This window comes from Mytilus californianus, unplaced genomic scaffold (assembly GCF_021869535.1).
Source record: "Mytilus californianus isolate M0D057914Y unplaced genomic scaffold, xbMytCali1.0.p SCAF_9, whole genome shotgun sequence".
Classification (NCBI taxonomy): domain Eukaryota; kingdom Metazoa; phylum Mollusca; class Bivalvia; order Mytilida; family Mytilidae; genus Mytilus; species Mytilus californianus.
The window spans coordinates 53,755,769-53,774,848 of record NW_026262745.1 but is presented as its reverse complement, the minus strand read 5'-3'; the positions used below and the strand labels follow the sequence as shown (position 1 = coordinate 53,774,848).

Sequence of the window (19,080 nt, the reverse complement as noted above, 5' to 3'; positions counted from 1 at the left end):
TTAAAACCAACATTGATCAATGTAAAGAGAGAAAAACGATTCTTAACAGGTTTACAGTACGCGATGTTTGGTTTGAACACGGCTTAAGAATCAAACATGTATAAATAATTCTGATTATGTTTCAAAATTAGGACGATAGTTTGATTGTTTTCTCCATTCGAAAGTTTAACAATAAATCAAAAACATCACAGAGAGAAGCTAATAATTTTCTTTAAAAAAGTAAATATTTTTCTTGAGAAAAAGTAATTGGAAAAGTTATTGACTACCTTTCATTCGCTTTTTTGATTAGATTGCTTTACTCCTACTTGATATTTACACAAAGCTGACTAATTTTCTTTTCTTTTGATATCTAGGTATTGTTATACAAATTAAATGCTTTTAAAAAGTCGGTTAACAGTATCTCTAATGAAAATCAAAGATATAGTTTTGATTTAAAAAAATTGGTTAGTAACTTTAATAAAAAAAAAAAAACTTCAACTGCTTAAGGAAAAAAATAAATATGTTACTAGTAATTTATCTAATACTTTGCTGATGCGATACAGTTTTAAACATTTAGGTATTGTCAAGCTTAAATTAGTGCATTTTATTTGTATACAATAATCATAAATATGCGAAGAGCATGTCGATGGTTCAAAGAAAAAAATCAGCAGTTATCAATCTATTTTTAATAATCATACAAATACAATTAAAGATGAATGACATTTAAACACCGGACATTGAGCGAGGATCAATTATTCAATCTTTTATTTCAAAATTGCATACAATTACAGGCTGTCATGACTGATATGTACACAAATCAAGTCAGGGACGACCTTCAAGTACACAATTTTAACAAGTACCACATTTAATCAATGCTAACATCTTTAGATCAAAGCAGATTGATTTACTAGAAATGCTAAAAATTTATCGTTGACATTCCTTTCGCTTTTTAATTTCCAACATTTCTTTTTACCAATTAAGTAATTTGGTTTTGCCAGATCAGTTTGATAATCATTTCTCATCTTGGCATTTCATTTACATTTAATAGTGAGGTTAGAGACATTTTAAGTCAAATTTGTCTTACAGTTCCTTGAAACCTTAATCACAGTTTTTTCGACATCTAGCAAAGACTTACCCTACGGTTGTCTTGATTCCGTACTGTAGTAACTGTTAGACTTTAGCTTTATTTTGAAGGTCTAAGTTTATCTTTGATATGAAGAACAGCAATAAAAAAAGTTCGTTTGCTCTTGTTTTTTTTTTATGTTGGCATAATGAATTTATGTTATAAATTGATACACCATATTTATTCAATAAGTAATTAGATAATAAATTATTTAAAGTTCAACATGAATATCTTTAAATCATCGATTTTTAGCAATTTCAAAATAATTGCGATTTATATTTTTCCAACATAATTGTTTTGTCCAAAATGATGGAAAAGCGGCTTTTTGTATTAAATTGTAAAGTACCGTTTCTAAAGAAATAATATAAAAGAATTATAAACTATTCCAAAGTTCGTGATAGTTTTTGTTTTAAAGAAAATAAGATCAGCACTCTAATACTTGATATAAAGAATATATACGGTACATGTACCTGCATATTAAAATGTGCGAAAGATGTGCAGAGTATAGTCCATGGAAACCATAGGAAAATATTTTTATAACAATTATATTATACAACCTGTTCTGTTGTAGGATTTTTTAATACCTGTATTTTATCAAAAAAATGAATAGTCTAATTTAGAAACAAAATGTCTTTTGAAAATTTGTTTGAATGGAATACTTATATACACGTTTCTGTTTGAGAGTTTCTGATGAATATAATTCGCTTCGGACGCACCAAATCAGTAGAAATTCACATTCGTTTCATAGGTCATTAACTTATCACTTGTATATATAATGGGAATATGAACAGGTTATTTGTGCTGGTCTTTCATCTTTTTTGTGTCTTTCTTTCCTTAGAAAATCCAACATATTTTTCATGCTATTTACCTTTTATATGTGACATCTGAGTTGATTTTTATCTTCTTTTGCCGCTTTCGTTATACCATGCATTGTTGTATTATCTTGGAACTCTTTCTATAGTGACTCAACACCAACCGAGTGGCCATTTGGTTCGAAGATCTATTTTGGGGAAGATAGCTACCATTAGACCAGGGCTAACCAATCGTTTTCTTCCTCAAACGTCTGTCGCAGTCAGAAATATGACTGTTTTTTTTTCATTCGTTCCGTTAGTTGATAACATTTGAATTTGTCAATTTTTTTTATTTTTTTGCAGATGTACTTTTAACATTGTATTCATTTCCTGTATATTTTGAGTTGTAAAAAAAAAAACGTGAAATCCTCAGAAGATTTAATGTGTGATGGCCAAAATTTTACGAACGACGTACTTGTAGATTTTCCAAATAATTGTTTATCAACTTTAAATCGTATGTATATAGTGTATCACGAATTGATTTTTCTATCTTTTTCGTTAAATAAAAGCAATTTTTTTAACTTGATCAATTTGAATAATTGTTTTATATAAAACCTGTTTTGATATAAAATAATTAACCGGCTCTTATAATTTATATAATTATGAATTATTTTAACAAGACAAAATGCACAGATGTAAGCTCGTAAAACTTGTTCAGGGTAAATCTAGAGGTGAATAAATTTCCTTTTTACAAAACAGTGCCAAAACATTCATACGGCAAATATCGATTCTTCTTGAATATGAAAAAAAAAAAAAGAAATGTGAGGTAGATATGAATGAGACAGTAACTTAACGAAGCAAAACGAAAAAGATATAAAGAAACGGTTGTTAACAATTCAAACATAACTTAAAGATATTTGAAAATTTAAATCGACCAATGTCTTAGAAAAGTAAAAATAAAAAAAGAAACTTTCGAATGTCTGATACCACCACCAAATGTTCCTCTTGTGCCATTCACATCTTAAGATATTACCCTTTTCCCGATAGTTACATCACCGAATGAGACTATTTCCGAATTTTAATTTGCCATGAACAATACAACGTGTGCCACAGGTGGAACATGATCTTCTTCCATTTCCGGAGCACCTGAGATCATCCCGATTTATTTTCGGGTTTGTGTTGCACAGTCTTAAGTTTTTATGTAGTGTTTTGTATACTATTGTTTGTATTTTTATCGTATTTCTTGTATGTTCTTGAACATATGAGGAATTTCAAGCCAAGAAAAACACGTTACTCTGTTGGAACGGTATAATGGAAAACACAAACTCTCATGCACCAACAAAATAATAAATAATACCGTTGTATTGAATTTGATGAAAGTAATCAGCTAATGCCGTACTATAACCTACTCTAAAGGAACTGCTTTCAAAATGTGGCGTATCTGCACACTCACGAACAACACAGTATGGTGCTATGAATGAAGCACTTCTGTCTTCTGTTGATCCTCGGAGTTTCATAATTGTGCCGTATTTGCTTGGTTTCTTGGTATTGTTCAAGTTTCCTCTTTAGAGTTTTGTAAACCATTGTTTACCCTTTCAACAACTTATAGTTTATTGATAGATGAAATCAATTTTAGAGCTTTATTCTTGATGCAATGACCAATGTCCATATACTAGTATTCTGGCAAATTTTTGAAATAAAAACATATCATACGGAACAATTTTTGATTACTAGTATATCTCTTATTTCTCGACACGGAACGTTTGCGCTTTTGATAGGATATTTGCGTTTTTTTTAAATGGACATCTGTGCTTTTTGAAATTGACACTGCACTTTTTTATAAAAAAGACATTTGCGCTTTTTTAACAGGAAAAAATCTCTACGGAAAGTTTGTCACTGTTTGAAAATTTAATTATTATAAGAACCCTACAAATTAAAACAGACCAAAATTCATCTTTCATTTCGTATTTGAATGTTTCAAAATCAATCAAAGGTTAATATATGCACATGTACACGTGCACTTGCATAAATTCGATTTTTACCCGACGCAGCTCATATTTTATTTGAAAACATCAGGTAACTCTAATAAGTTTAATTGTGAAATAAAAATAATTTATATATGTAGGACTCTAAAGTGCAATGGTACTCTGAAGTGCGATGGACACGGTAAAGTGCGATGTTATGACACGCTAAAATACGATGGTATATAACACGCTAAAGTGCGTTGGTTGAACACTTTAAACTGCGATGGTGTAACGTGAATGGGGTTGAGGCAATGGTTTTTGTTTTTTGCTGTGTTCATATTAATTTTTTGTCTATTGTATTGTTTATAAATCATGCCGTTGTCTTTCTCTTTTGAATTATTTTACACTAGTCATTTCGTGGTCCTATATAGCTTGCCATGCGACGTAAGCCAAGGATCCACGTTGGAGGTAATAATGTTATTGGTGCATACATTAACGACATTTGGTCTTTGGTGGATAGTTGTTTTATCGACAATTACCCGTTACACTGCATCTTCTTATTTTGTTTCTTTGTTTATTGTTTTGTATATACATCATTCATTTATTTTTCTCGTTTTGATACCCTTTGGTCTTTATAGAATACTATCTGCGGGGTTACCCATACGGTAACCTATAGTTTATTACATTAATGACATTTAGCCTTGGATAGAGACTTGTCTCATTGGCAATCATAATATGATACTACACCTCTGGTCGTTGTGTTACTTGTTAACGAGTATCCTCCTTTTTACAGACATGACGAAACATATTGTAAAAAATCTTTATAAAATAATTGAATTTGAAAGGTTAAAAGTAGCTTTTATTTCACGCAAGTAAATGACATGGGATTAAAAACATAGAAGGAGTTTCTAAATTAAATTTGGACGAATTAAATTCTTTGACATTTGGTGGATTTTGCCGTTTTCGCTCTATTTTACGGTATACACCTTCCCCTTACTATCGTCAGTTTCTATGTTTGTGAGAAGTATTTTTTTCAGTATCCTGACAGAAACATGTTTGTCCTCGCCGACACAGCGGGATCAAAGGTTTGCATTCCTGTTACTGTGGATGATTTTTTGGGAAATAGCTCCTCCACATACAAACTCTTCTAGCTATATATCACCGACCAAAAAAAAAGTTCCGGATTGGGATCATTTGTTTTCCCTTTTTTTCAAAATCCTTCATTTGTACATACATTCTCGTTTACCGGCATATTTTTGTTTGTACAAACGGCTTGTAGCGTCATAATGCTATTTAACGTTGTAAACGCACTTTCGCGGAAAAACGCACTTTAGCGTATCGCGGCATCGGACTTTAGCGTGTTCCATTAAAAAGCACAAACCATCGCACTTTAGTTTTTCAAACCATCGCACTTTAGCGTCGGCCATCAGCACTTTGGAGTCCTACATATATAACCATGGCATTTTAAGAATCTTGATATCACTATTTGCAATAAAAGAGATTGATATTGAGTATTCACAAGATTGCTTCTTTGTATTAGAGATACATATTTATGACACTTTAAATCCGACAGTAAAAAAGTCCGAATTACTAAATATTTCGCCTTATAAAAGCCATAAATCTTTCTTCAAATTCAACACGAACAGCAGGTGGTTTAAATATTTTAGTTTCATTTTCTACAAATTTAAGCAATCTGAGATAAACTATGGCGGGAGAGGTCCTCGGACTTTCAAGACAATAGAATGAACACAATGGCTTATCTTAAAAAAAATGTTAGAATATCATCTCTTGACTATAGTAAATCTGGTTAAGATTAACGGTAAACTTTCAAATCAAAAGCGCAAATATCCGGTCAATTTGCTGAATGTGTTTCAAAGTTAAAGGCGCAAACGTACATATCGTTTGAGAGCATGTGTCCTTCTGTGTAACAGATACAAAAGTGCAAACGTCCTGCGCTTTTATTTCTACCTAAGTAAAGGTATTTTGCCTATGAAAACGAGATGTTAATAAATCTGCGATTTTTTAAGTTTTTTTTCTATTTTTGACTACCTCAAAATTCAGCAATGCCAAAAAATATATCGGAACTCTTACTTCAAGGCAGGTTAGTTTGTGAAAATACTTTACCTTATATAAATTACTAGGAAAACTTTAAAATACTTTCCAGAAAACTGTGTTTTTGGGAATGCAGATTAATTAAAATATTGGTTTATTACATATGTTTCATATGCCAGAGATTTCCTATTCATAGAATTAATCGCAAAGGAAACAGGTTTTGTTACTGGGTCATTGCAATTAGTTAGTGAATCTATTCCTTTATGAACCTTTTGTACATCACCGAATATAAAATTTGGAATGGAAACAGTAAGTTTTGGAAAAAGGAGAGACAATATCGTTTTCTATAAAACATTTAAAGTATTGAAAAAAAAAAGAAAACCAATTGTCAAAGATAAATATTTATCTTACCTCCCATACATTTCTAGGAATATAATTGGTTAAAAAGCAACCGTACGGAGACCGTGTATATTTCATATGGGGTTAGTAGGCGGGGGCTTATTTCAATAAAGACTACACGGTTTTGAGGAGAAATCTGAATCAACAGACGAAGAAATTGATGAAGAACGATTAAAATGAATTCCTAAAACACATTTAAAGCTTACAAGTTGTTATTGTTGGCATTTGTTTTTGTATAGACCAATAGAAATAGGTTCATATTACTAAGTATTTAAGACTTACTCACTTTGATAGGCCACTAGTCTAAATACCACATGTTAAGATAGTCGGTAAGATAAATTCGTTACACAGTGTGCTAGTGACCTAATACGACAAATATGGGGTCAGTACATTCCATATGGGGATTCTAGCTTCGCTCTCGCCCCATATGTATCGTATTAGGTTACTAGCACACTATGGAACTAATAATGTAGCTATGAATAAATCATTAAAGACGATTTACTGGGCAAGCAATGATTTGAAACTGGGTGTAAATTTTCAAAATGATTGTTTTTCTGTAAGTCATTGTACGAATATGTTGAAAAATAAAATTACCAACAGATGTAAAAATATTAAAAACAAAACATTTTGGTCGTTTTTCGTTTCTTGTCATCGCGTTATCAGTTTGTTTTCGACTTATGATTTTGAATATCCCTTTTGTATCTCATGCTTATCATTTATACCTTCCTAGAGCCAATGCGTTTACCCCTTAGTTTTTTGTGGGTTACTTGATTTTACCTTTGAAATTAGCTTTTCATTGACAAATAGACGCATGCAATTCATGAAGTGTTGTTTTCATTCTTTTACAGCGATGGGTCAATACGGCTGCTGGTGAACTATCAGTCCCCGAAAATATCATCAACTCATCAGTTAGTATATCGGTACTGATATGATTTATAACAAACCTTTCTTTAATTGTCCGTTTATGAATTTATATATTATTAAGATTTCTATTCTCTTAGGCAAGGTTGACCTTAGACGGATTGGGCTATTATTTTCATGTCGTGTTTGGTCATATAGCTCTTCAACTGTTTCGGTTCTTCTACATTCTTTGCTTTCAAATATTCTGATTTTGGCATTCCTCATAAAGGTAAACCCAGAAAAGCGCTTCTGACGCATAACATTTATAAAGTGTGTTTTTCATTTTTTATAAGACAGTATTGCATCCGCTGATGTCTATAAAGACTGAGCTGCAACTCTCCTTTTACCTCCAGCAGATTGCATCTTGACTGCATAAGCAAAGGCAATGTTAATGCAATTTAATGATGCTTCCCCAAAATTAAAAAAAAAAGAAAAAAAAAGAAAAATGTTATGTTTTCACTCAAACATAGCCTGGTGATATTGTGAATTCTATACGTTATCAAGAGTAGTATTAATCGTGGACAGGAAATCATTTTTCTCCGGATATCTAATTATATTGGTATTCATGCAAACACTGCTAGATCTATAGATCAGGAGGTGAAAAATATCCTGCTTGCTCCTGTTTCTGAATTTGATCTACGATATACATGTACTGATTTTAGACGTTAAATAAGATAATATATTGAAAATTTCAATACATTCCTAAAATAAATATGTGCAAATTAATAACACAAAATAAAACCAGAAATTTAGAAAACTTTATAAATGATTTGAATAAAAAATAAGCATGAACAGATAAGTGCCATATGTGAAGGTGCATAACTGGACACTCAAGAATATCATGTGCATAGATATAAAAAATTCCGCAACCGGGATGTTTATGTTATAATTACAAGCAAACAGTTATACATATGTTATTTGGATGTAAAGATTTCTAGCGATAATCCCAAAAAATATTTTAACTTTTAAAGAACGCATTTGTTTATAAATTTGTGGTCATCCAAAATAGACCAATGTCTTTACAGTACACAGTCCAAAAGAATTGCCAAACAAAAACTGTTATTTTCATAAACAAATTTTAAAAATAATGTTCACAATAGGAAAGTGACCGTCGTGTTTTTTTGTCACGTTTATAATTTTAAGTTTATTTTGACAAGACAGTAAACACTTATTTCTCTAAAAGAGTTGACAGATAATATATAATTTGCAAACCATCCAGCAATACTAGATTATACTCATAAACCGAACAATGTATGATTTTATCCAGGTGTTGACCAATACAATTTATATGACCATGATGACAACACTTTACATATATATACAATTGATATGTACAGTAATCAAATTAGGAACGGCTCTAAAGTAAATTTTTCCAAAAGTATTATATCGAATTACTACTGAAGTCTTTAGATCAAAGCAGATTAGTTCAAAGAAAATGCTGAAAATACAACGTCGATATTACATAGGCCTTTTAATATCCGAAATTCCTTCGATGAGTAATTTGTTTCTTTTCCAGATCAATGTGATAATCAATTCTGATGTCTTGGCATTACACATTTTTGCTATACGCCTTTTTCAGAAAAGGTCCAAGATTATAGTACGTCTTAAACATCAAATTACGAGGTATGAGTTATTTTAGACAGCTGTTTTTGACAGTTCCCACAAACCTTAATCACAAATCCAAAGCTTTTTTCATGTGCAATATTTAGTAATTGTGTGACAACTCATGGTCAGATTGTTTTTTTTTGTACAGACTGGTAACACTTTTTCATTCCACTAGCTATAGACAGAATAGCAAACTCAGCTAGTTCTAACAATGTCAGCAAGCTGGCTCCTAAAAATATCCCCATCATTCCTCCAAAAATACCTGAAAAATCGTTACAAATATTTTGACACAATATAAATAGTGGTATTAGTCGTCTAGAATTTTTCTTAAATATTAGTCAGTATATCGTAAAATCACAAAATATCTATAAACTTTACAGCAAAGGACATTTCAAACTTTTTGCATAGCATTTAATAGTCAATAAGAATTTTATTCATACATTTTAAAAAATATCACCGAATCACACTTATTACCAACCAAAGTATTATTGCCACTGGTAAAGAAAGAATTGCTTATCGATTGTTGACACCTGTTACCGTGTTTGTTGTGGGGTTTGTTTTATACTTCTCAATCTTGAGTTATGTAACATGTCGATTGACAGGTATTTGTAATTTTGCAAATGAAATAAAAAATAAATGAAAAAAATTAAAAATCAAAAAAAAAAAATCAGTGCGATTGATTGTTTTCATAATTAGCTAAATTCTAATCCGAAACAGGACTTAATATTTCTTTAACTTCTTCTGCTTTGTAAACATTCATTTTTTGCATTACAACATTTTGTGTTCCTGTTCTAATTATGCAATTCATGTATTGAATATTTTCCAAAATTCAGCAATCGACTAGATTCGTACTTTCAATTTCGTTTCGGCATCTTCGAGTATTCGTAATAACGATATTGTTTATTACAATTTTTCTTGAAGTAGTGCTTTTGTTATTTTTTTTCGTGTTTTCAAGTATTGTCTTATTATTTGTTATCTTTTATATACCTTTCATTACCCCACTGATCACGAAAAAACTATGAAGACGCTTTAAGGATGTTCGCTATTCTGTTTCAAAATAACACGCTTTTTAATAGACTGTTATGAATTGATAGTATATAAATAAAGAAACTAAATAAGCAGATAAAATTGAAGGGTCCGTGTGCTTGTTTTCGAGATAAAAGCCATTGAAAATTTGGCGGGAAATAGTTCTCTCTAGACTTTTCATACATTTAACATTGACGCCTTTTTTCTTTCAAAAACGATGAAAAAATAACAAGGATTTTATAATATTTTCAAAGATGACGTTTTAAACTATATGTAATCAAATTATGGAAAGAATAGTAGGGGTTAGGTGGCAAAATTGTTAATGGCACTACATGGATAAAACCAGAGGATTCCGAATATCTGGCAAAAATTCAAAAACAAAAGGAGCGAACTTCCTTAAATATATATTAATTCAATCACATGTCTTTGTGCCTGGCAAAAGAGTTTTAGTGTTCTCTTTTGTCATATTTTGAATTTTTTTTTCATCATTTGATGATATTGGTGTTGATGGCAGATAGATGCATTAATTCATGATAACTGATCTTTTTTATGCCTGAGGAGATATAGTGATTGACATATTATATGATCAACTGTCCGGTAATAGTAAGACTAAAGATGCATATTGGAAACGCAAATCTAACAGTTGTCAGTCTAATGTAGAAATCACGCGTCCCAACATAGATGAGTGATGTTTACACTTAGGAAAGGATTTCAAACAGTAATGTTATTTATAGGACAAGGAGACACCAATTATTTAAATGGCCGAAGTAACAAACAAAAAAAAATGTAAATTTGTTATTAATATCAATATAGAAATATTGCGATATTCGTATATACCATAAGTTAACTATCCAATACTAATGTCCTAATATACCAAATTGCAACAATTTAAATACTACTTATAAATATAATCCTTTTCCAAATTATTTATCGAAAGATTACGATCGATTTCAAATAACTAAATTGGCTTTATTATTCTACATGTAACATTATCACAGCATCTGAATTTAAAGAAAAAAAAAAGCTTTCTATCTTATATGACAATAATTCATTTGTATTTCGTTGAAGCTGTTAACTTTGCTATACCAAATAGCAATTTACCCTGCATGAATACCGAATTCAAATAAATGACAAAATAAAGAAGCCTTCAAATAAAAGAAATATATCTTATAATAACAAACTGTAATCGCCTATAACGGTAATCTAACTAAATATATGAACCAATCTGGTAAATGTTTGGACACAGAACAATACATTTAATACCGAAACGATAAATTTTATGATGTACCCTTCTTACAGTTTCTATTAACAATTTAACTTTGACCCACGCTTTTGATTTTTCACAAAAACATATGCTATGCCTCATATCTAGACTTACATTTAGAAATTGACAATGATGGTCGGTCGAAAACAAAACTTTACGACAAAAGAGATGATATCAGCTTCCCAATTGTGAACTTTTAATTATATGTGGCAACATTCCAGTAGGGCCGCATACGGAGTGTATATCTCCCAATTGATAAGATATGCAAGGGCTTGTATTTCCTATCATGATTACCTTGATAGAGGGTTGCTACTCACTAGGAAGCTACTAAACAAGAGTTCCAAGTGGTGAAGTTAAAATCATCCCTTCGTAAATTTTACGGACGTGATCGTGAGTTGGTTGACTGTTTTGGTGTATCCGTTTCACAGATGACAACGGATATGTTCTAGTTTCCTTTTCCCCGAATGTGACCTTCCGAATTAGACTTATCACCGGTTTGTACTAACATGAGCAACACGACGGGTGCATGATCTGCGTTCACTTCAGGAGCACCTGAGATCACCCCCACTTTTTAATGGGGTTCAGGATATTGGTCAGTCTTTGGCTTCTATGTTATGTTTTGTATACTGTTGTTTGTCTGTTTGTCTGTTGGTCTTTTTCTTTTTTAGTCATGTCCTTGTCAGTTTATTTTCGACTTATGAGTTTAAATATCCCTTTGGTATCCTTCGCGTCTTTTTTCACTTAGGTCTTGCTTTCAACATACTCCTAATCATTGAAGAAATAACGGAAAATGTATAATTTTCAAAACCGCATCAAACTCACCTACAATGTCTTCCATGTTGTATTCTGGGATCGTTTCCACAAGCAAATAACTTAAAGAATCATAATAGAGTCTTATTTCCAAAAGGTTTTTCCTAAAAAAAGAATACGTATACAATGTTTAAAAAATATAATGATTAAATGTAAAACCTCCAAATCATTATTTCCAAAGCACATCGATGGAAAACTTGATAATTCTATTTGAAAAAAAAAAATTATTTGATATATAAACGTCCTATTTACAATTGTCAGTCTAATGTAAACTATAAATAATAAAATTCTTTCAACCTTTTTAAAATTTTTTATACAAATTTCTAAACACACAAATACTGCCAACATGATTCTGAAATAAATTAAAAAATTAATGAATGTATGTATAATTATAAATCAATACATTTTGTACATAAATAGAAAAATGAAAGAAGGAAAATTAATGAAAGAAGGAAAATCAATGAAAGAAGTTTAATGATATAATGCAATACGTGCATATTACTTGACATACTTAACATCGTTGTCACTATAGCCCATAGAACGCAGTGCTGGTAAGTACACATCTGCAGGATTTTGTGTCGTTGATATTGATTGGTCAAAGGCTGTGAACTCACAGGAAATCTTGCATTTACATTGTTCCTTAAGCTCTGCGTTCACATCAAATTCAACTGAAACAGTCATGGTAAAATACTGTAATTATTTTGTTAAACATTCGCAACAAAAAGTTATTTCCCTGATGAAGAGTGTTATATTGATTAACGAGTATTCATACTCATCTCATGAACTACATTATGTACATATTACCTATACAGTTGAAATAATGTCATTTTGTACTGAGTAATGGTGGTTAATTGCTAAATTTGATAATATCATTATATAAATAAGAAGTAAAAAACGTAAAATGAATAGGGGAACAAAATAGAGTTTATATGTCAAGATGCAGCAGGCCTAACACACCAATTCATTAATAAAGCCGAATTCAGTTTGAAAAGAATGTGAATATCTATTTACAGCAATCGACGTTAGCTGATGGGTTTTGGCACCCAATTTGCTTTATATATCTTTTGAATTTCTTTCCAAATTCTTATTGACACAAACAAAATGCCAAGCCCATCAATATATTATACCTTCATTCTTGTAGTAACATGCGGCAGCCTGGATTGGTGTGCAAAGTGTTTCATTTCCTTCAATAAATAAATATATATATATATATGAAAGGAGAAATGAAATATATGTAATAAGATGATAAAGGCGTGTTAAGATCAATAATTGGTAGTCATTAACATATGAATGCCTTGTTTATTGAAGATATGGGTTCTGATTTTCATTTTTACAGCAGTTTATGAAATAAAATTACTTTATTATGGTTACATTAGAAGTACTTTAAAATTTTGGAATCCTAACTTTGTCTGAAAGAGTATATAAACGATGTAAAATTCATGAATTAGCCTCTGTAATTTCATTATATTACATCATGCAGTATTCTTTATACTATAGTGCCTAACAATTTTTGTGAGGTAGTCGAAATTGACCCAAAAACGATCGTATTGAATTTTGATGTCCAAAAATAGACAGATCGGACATAGACTTTATGTACTGACTACTTTTGTTTGGAATCAATTGTAATTATAGATTTATAATGAGACTGAAAAATGTTTTTTTTATACGATAAACAATAACTTTACCTGGCGTAGCCGCGCGTAAAATGTATTTCGGCATTTTTCGAACTTGTTTAATGGAATAAAACGTCTGATTTGTAAACCTTCACTTTTATCTCCGGAACAGGCTTTTAAAAAATAATTTATCTACTTTATATTTGGAAAATTTTGTGAAAATATAAAAAGTGGCAATTTTTACGTTTCATACCTTTAGTTTCATTGATAAAAAATAATATGGACTTGTCCAGTATCAAGTATGAGGTCATTTAAGTTACTGTACACATTCATGAACGTTCTGAATTAATTAAGAATAAACATGTATACAAAATAAACAGTTTGCAGGTAAACTAATAATGACAGATATTTTACGTTCATTTTTTTTGCAATAACAAATAATAATTTATGACAGTTGTTGTCCATTCGTTTGATGTGTTTTGTCATTTAATTTTGCCATGTGATTAGGGACTTTCCGATTGAATTTTCCTCAGAGTTCAGTATTTTTGTGATTTTACTTTTTGTCAACCAAAAGTTTTGCTATAATTTCAAAGACATGTCGTTCTGTATTGGTATAGATTTCGGATCTTTCATTTCAGTATTTAAGGCAATAGAAAATAAAAGTCTTCCTAATAATTGAATTTATACAGAAAATTCGCCCTTTTAAAACATTTATTGTTTCACAAATAATACATTGATACAAAGTAAAATCATTTCTTAAAAACATTGCAAAAAATTTCGTTCTGATTGGAACAGTGGTATTTAAATTTCGTAAAGTGGGTTCTAATGAACCGTGGTAAAGCAAACATCGAATTCCCTCACAAAATGTTATCGCATACTATAATGAGAAAATATTTGGTCGTGAAAAAGAACTTTTCTAACATATAGTCATTAAACAATTATGTTTGTTATATAATAATATATGTTCCTTTCCAAGCAATAATAATGAACAGTAATGCTACTCTTACATCTTGTCGATACTTATATTTCGGCACGTACAAGACCTTTATTTTTTTTCAGATTGCTTTTGACGTCTTACACTACATCCATTGGAGATGTGCTAATCGACAAGTTTGTCTGGATAAAGATAAATTGTTTTTTAGTTAAATCTGGTCTTTCAGAAACGGCGAGAGCTATGAGATCAGAATTTTGTGTTTAAGTCAAGCCCTGTCAAATTGATTTTTTCCCGGAAAAAAAAGATGTGGTATAATTGCCAATGAGACAACTCTCTACCAGAGACCAAATGATTTTTACAGTTTATTTTTATGTTGTGCTTATCCACTCCTGTATATGGATAGAAGAAGGCTTGCGTGCTCACAATCATGTCTATGTATGAATAAAAGGAATTATGTGATTGTCGTCCATTTTGTTTTCAATATTCTAATATAAATTAGGCCGTTGGTTTAACTTTTTAAATGATTCACCTTTTATCATTCCGGGCCCCTTTGTACTTTACTGAAGGTCGTGGGTTGTCATATCACTGTTCTTTGGTCTTTGTTAGACAGTTGGTCATGATACAAGTATAGTTGTGTTTAAACTTTGGCCGTCGGCGTGAATGTAAAAAGGACATACTTTCAATTCATGAAGTCTTGTTTTAAGGGGAAAAGTGTTACACTGCTCTGAGTTGCAGTTATTTCCTTCACACATATGGATATCATTACTTACGAAAAGTTGCATTAATGTAAAAACACATTCTGTAATATCATTTACCTGCATCTGTTAGTGCTCTGCATCCACACTTATTAACTATGAAATCTCGTTTGCACTCTAATAGACATGCTGTTTGACTATAGAAATGGTAGTGTTTTAATGTGTTAACAAAATCGGAAGATTTTGTATTTGTACAGTATTGATCGCCTCCAACTTTATACGGCGCAGGCAAATATTTAAACTGAAATAACATTAAATGTTTCAAACCATATGACTGGAATCATATGGTCAATAATAGTTAAAATGTGTATTGTCAAGTTGTCATAGTTCTTTTTCTTATATTTGAATTTAATGGTAAACGAAGGAAACTAGCAATAAATTTCAAGCATTAGAACACGTACCACAGAGGACATGCACTTTTTTAAGTTTTATTTTCATAGCGGGTACAATGCATCTGTATTATTATTGCAGTATTCATTGTTCGTTGAATGATATGGATTGCTAATGCAGCAAAACATACATACAAGATTGCATCATTAAAGATTGCATACTTTGGCTTTAATATTGATTCACTTATAGGGTCTTTATATCGGAATTAAACACATTTATTCTAAAACCAGTTGTTGGCATGACACGGGTTATGTTCTTCGCATATATTTTATGACGGTATAATACTAAACCCCTAACAGGAGGGATTGTGCCTGATATTCATATGATGAAGACATAATCTTTCAACCAGTTTAATTGAGGTCTGGAGCTGGCATGTCAGTAACTGCTAGTAGTCTGTTGTTATTTATGTATTATTGTCATTTTGTTTATTTTCTTTTGTTTCCTATTCTGACATCGGACTCGGACTTCTCTTATACTGAGTTTTACTGTGCGTACTGTGGTGCGTTGGTTTTTTCTACATTGGCTAGAGGTATAAGGGGAGGGTTGAGATCTCAAAAAACATGTTCAACCCCGCCGCATTTTTGCGCCTGTCCCAAGGGAGGCAACAAATACCAAAGGGGCATTCAAACTCATAAGTTGAAAATAAACGTCATGGCTAAAAAGAAAAAGACAAATAAACAACAGTATACAAAACAACATAGAAAAACTAGACTAAGTAACACGAACCCAAACACAAGCTGGGGGTGATCTCTGGTGCTCCGGATGAGTAAGCAGATCCTGCTCCACATGTGGCACCAATCGAGTTGCTCATGTAAGGACAAACCCAGTATATGTCTCATTCAGTAGGTCACATTCGGGGGAACGTAAGATTTACAACAGAGTTTTACTGGGAAAATCATATTGGACAGTTCTCTGGCTAAAATCAATACATGCAGTATAAAAAAAAATCATGCACAAATATATTTTAAGTTTAAATGACCGGAGTGGCAATGTATATTGCAAAATGAGAACCATTTAAATTGACAAAGATATGGGATACAAAAACAGCAAGATAGTGACCAACATACACTGATTAACCAAAAGCCGACGTCAAATTTATTACCTTACACACATATATGTGACGTTTATCTGATGTAATTTTTTGTAAAGATTATATCAGTATTGTTTTAAAAGGAGGCAGTAGTAGTTAAACGATGTTCTCTTTTCGAAAATCGATTAGGAAAAGACAAATCAAGGTTAACAAACACAAATGGATGGAATACAATTAACTCCAAAAAAATGCGAGACCGGGTGCGTTGACAGGGTAAGTTGTAAATAAGTGTACTTCAGTTTTTTATCTTTATTTATTTAACTACTAATGGCAAACAAATGTTGGAGGTCTTAGCAATTTGTAGATAATTTCCGGTAAATAAGATGCCATAAACATTTACAAATTGAGAATGTAAACGAGGAATGCGTCAAAGAGACAACAATCCGACCAAAGAGCAGAAAACAGCCAATGGCCACCATTGGGTCTTCAACAAAGCGAGAAATCCCGTACCCGGAGGCGGGGTTCAGCTGGCCCCTTAACAAAAATGTATATTAGTTCAGCGAAAATGGACACCACACTAGCTCCAAAACATATAAAAGAACCAAAATAATAAAAAAAAACATACAAGACTAACAAAGGCCAGAGGTTCCTGACTTCGGATAAGCGCAAAAATGAAGCAGGGTTAAATATGTTTTGTGAGAACTCAATCCTCCCCTATACCTCTAGCCAATGTGAAATAAACAAACACAGAGCAATACACACAGTTAAATTAAGTTTAAAAGAAGTCCGAGTCCGATGTTAGAATATGTAACTGAAGAAACTAAGCAAACTGACAATAAATCAACATAAATTAAAAATACCAAGTTTTGTTTTTCTTTCAATTTCTAATAAAATTTTGCATTTTTAATTCAAAAAGGTGTACTTTGAAAAAAAAAATTGGATTAGGTCTAATAACATAAACGGTACCAGTTTTCCTGCACCAGATGCATATTTCGATAATCAATGTCTCTTCAGTGATGCTCGAGGCCAAAATAATTGAAAATCCAAACCTTATGAAAAAGATGAAGGTCTATCAAATAAAAAGGAAAAAAAAATATATCCAAAGCCCGGAAAGGAATCAGAGCTTTGAATGAAGGAGATATATTCCTTAATTCAAAGACTAAAGCTTCCTCTTTTGATTGATGATTTTCAACATATTAAGATAGCTTAACATTAACGGTACCAATTTTACTGCACCAGATGATGAAAAGTATAACCAAAGCCTGGTAAAGCATCATAGTTTTGCATGAGGGACATATTTTTCTTAATTTCAAATAATTATTTTGTAACAACTCATTTTAATAACACAATATTCGTATTTTCAGTTACAATAATGAAGTACTGGCTTCTGGGCTGGAGATACCTTCGAGGACGTACAGTACACCACCAGTGGTTTCGACCCATTGGTAGTAATAACGTTAATATTACCAATTTTACTGCATCAGATGCGCACTTCGACAATATGTAGGACTCGGCGGTGTGATGGGGACGCTGAAGTGCGATGGTCCACGCCGAAGTGCGATAGTCCTTTCGCTGAAGTGCGATAGTTTGGCATGCCGCTTGAATATTGTGACTTTTTCAAATACAATGTTACTTTTAAAAATACCACATGGAGTCGCAGACAAGGAAAGGAAGGAATGAAAAAATAGAATGTAACGAACGATTCAAGTCCCGAACTGCGTGCTAATCGGAGAATTGGCAACTGTAAAATTAGATTTTAAAAAATCTTTGGTTTGACCTGAACAGAAATTAAACGATCTTCCAAATGCGAGGCTAGCAGCTACTTTGGTCAAATCTTAATGATGTTATTTCAGGCAGCCAGTGTACTTTTTGCTTTTCACTTAATGTCACAGGCAGACCATCGCACTTCAGCGTAACCACCATCGCACTTCAGCGTAGCTATCAACAAGTTAACGTCACAATGTCACCATCGCACTTCAGCGTGACCATCGCGTTTCGGAGTATCATCGCGGTTTCGAGTCCTACAGTATTTGTCTTCAGTGATACTTCATTCATAAAACGAATAAGTTGATTTTCCGAGCGGATCACGATCGATCGACTTCTTTCCAATATCATGTAAAGACTATCCCTTGACCATGTCAAACATTTACAAAATAAATAACAAAAACCAAAAACATTACATTCACAGAGAAAATTGTCTTAAATAAACCATTCTTTTAACTTTTAGAGGAACTGATAAGCGATATTTTTACATCTGTTATTAGTATTTAAAATGGACAGTTGCTTCTTACCAATAGGAAAATTAAATTTCTTCTAATATCTTTAATGTGAACATATTTTCAACCCTCAAATCATAGTGTAGCAGTGAAAAAAAGGAAACCCTTATCTTAGGAGTTTAACGAATCAAGAAAGCAAATTATTAAATGTTTTTAAATTATAACTTGT

General features: G+C 31.7%; 1 long non-coding RNA gene across 1 annotated transcript; it reads right to left on the bottom strand.

The window, feature by feature from the left end:
* Positions 1–7,952: 7,952 nt before the first annotated feature.
* On the bottom strand, positions 7,953–12,017 carry LOC127715537 (uncharacterized). The gene is made up of 2 exons (XR_007988467.1): positions 11,926–12,017; positions 7,953–9,075 (listed from the first exon to the last, which is right to left on the bottom strand). It is a non-coding gene; the product is annotated as an uncharacterized LOC127715537 (long non-coding RNA).
* Between the last annotated feature and the right edge of the window lie 7,063 nt (positions 12,018–19,080).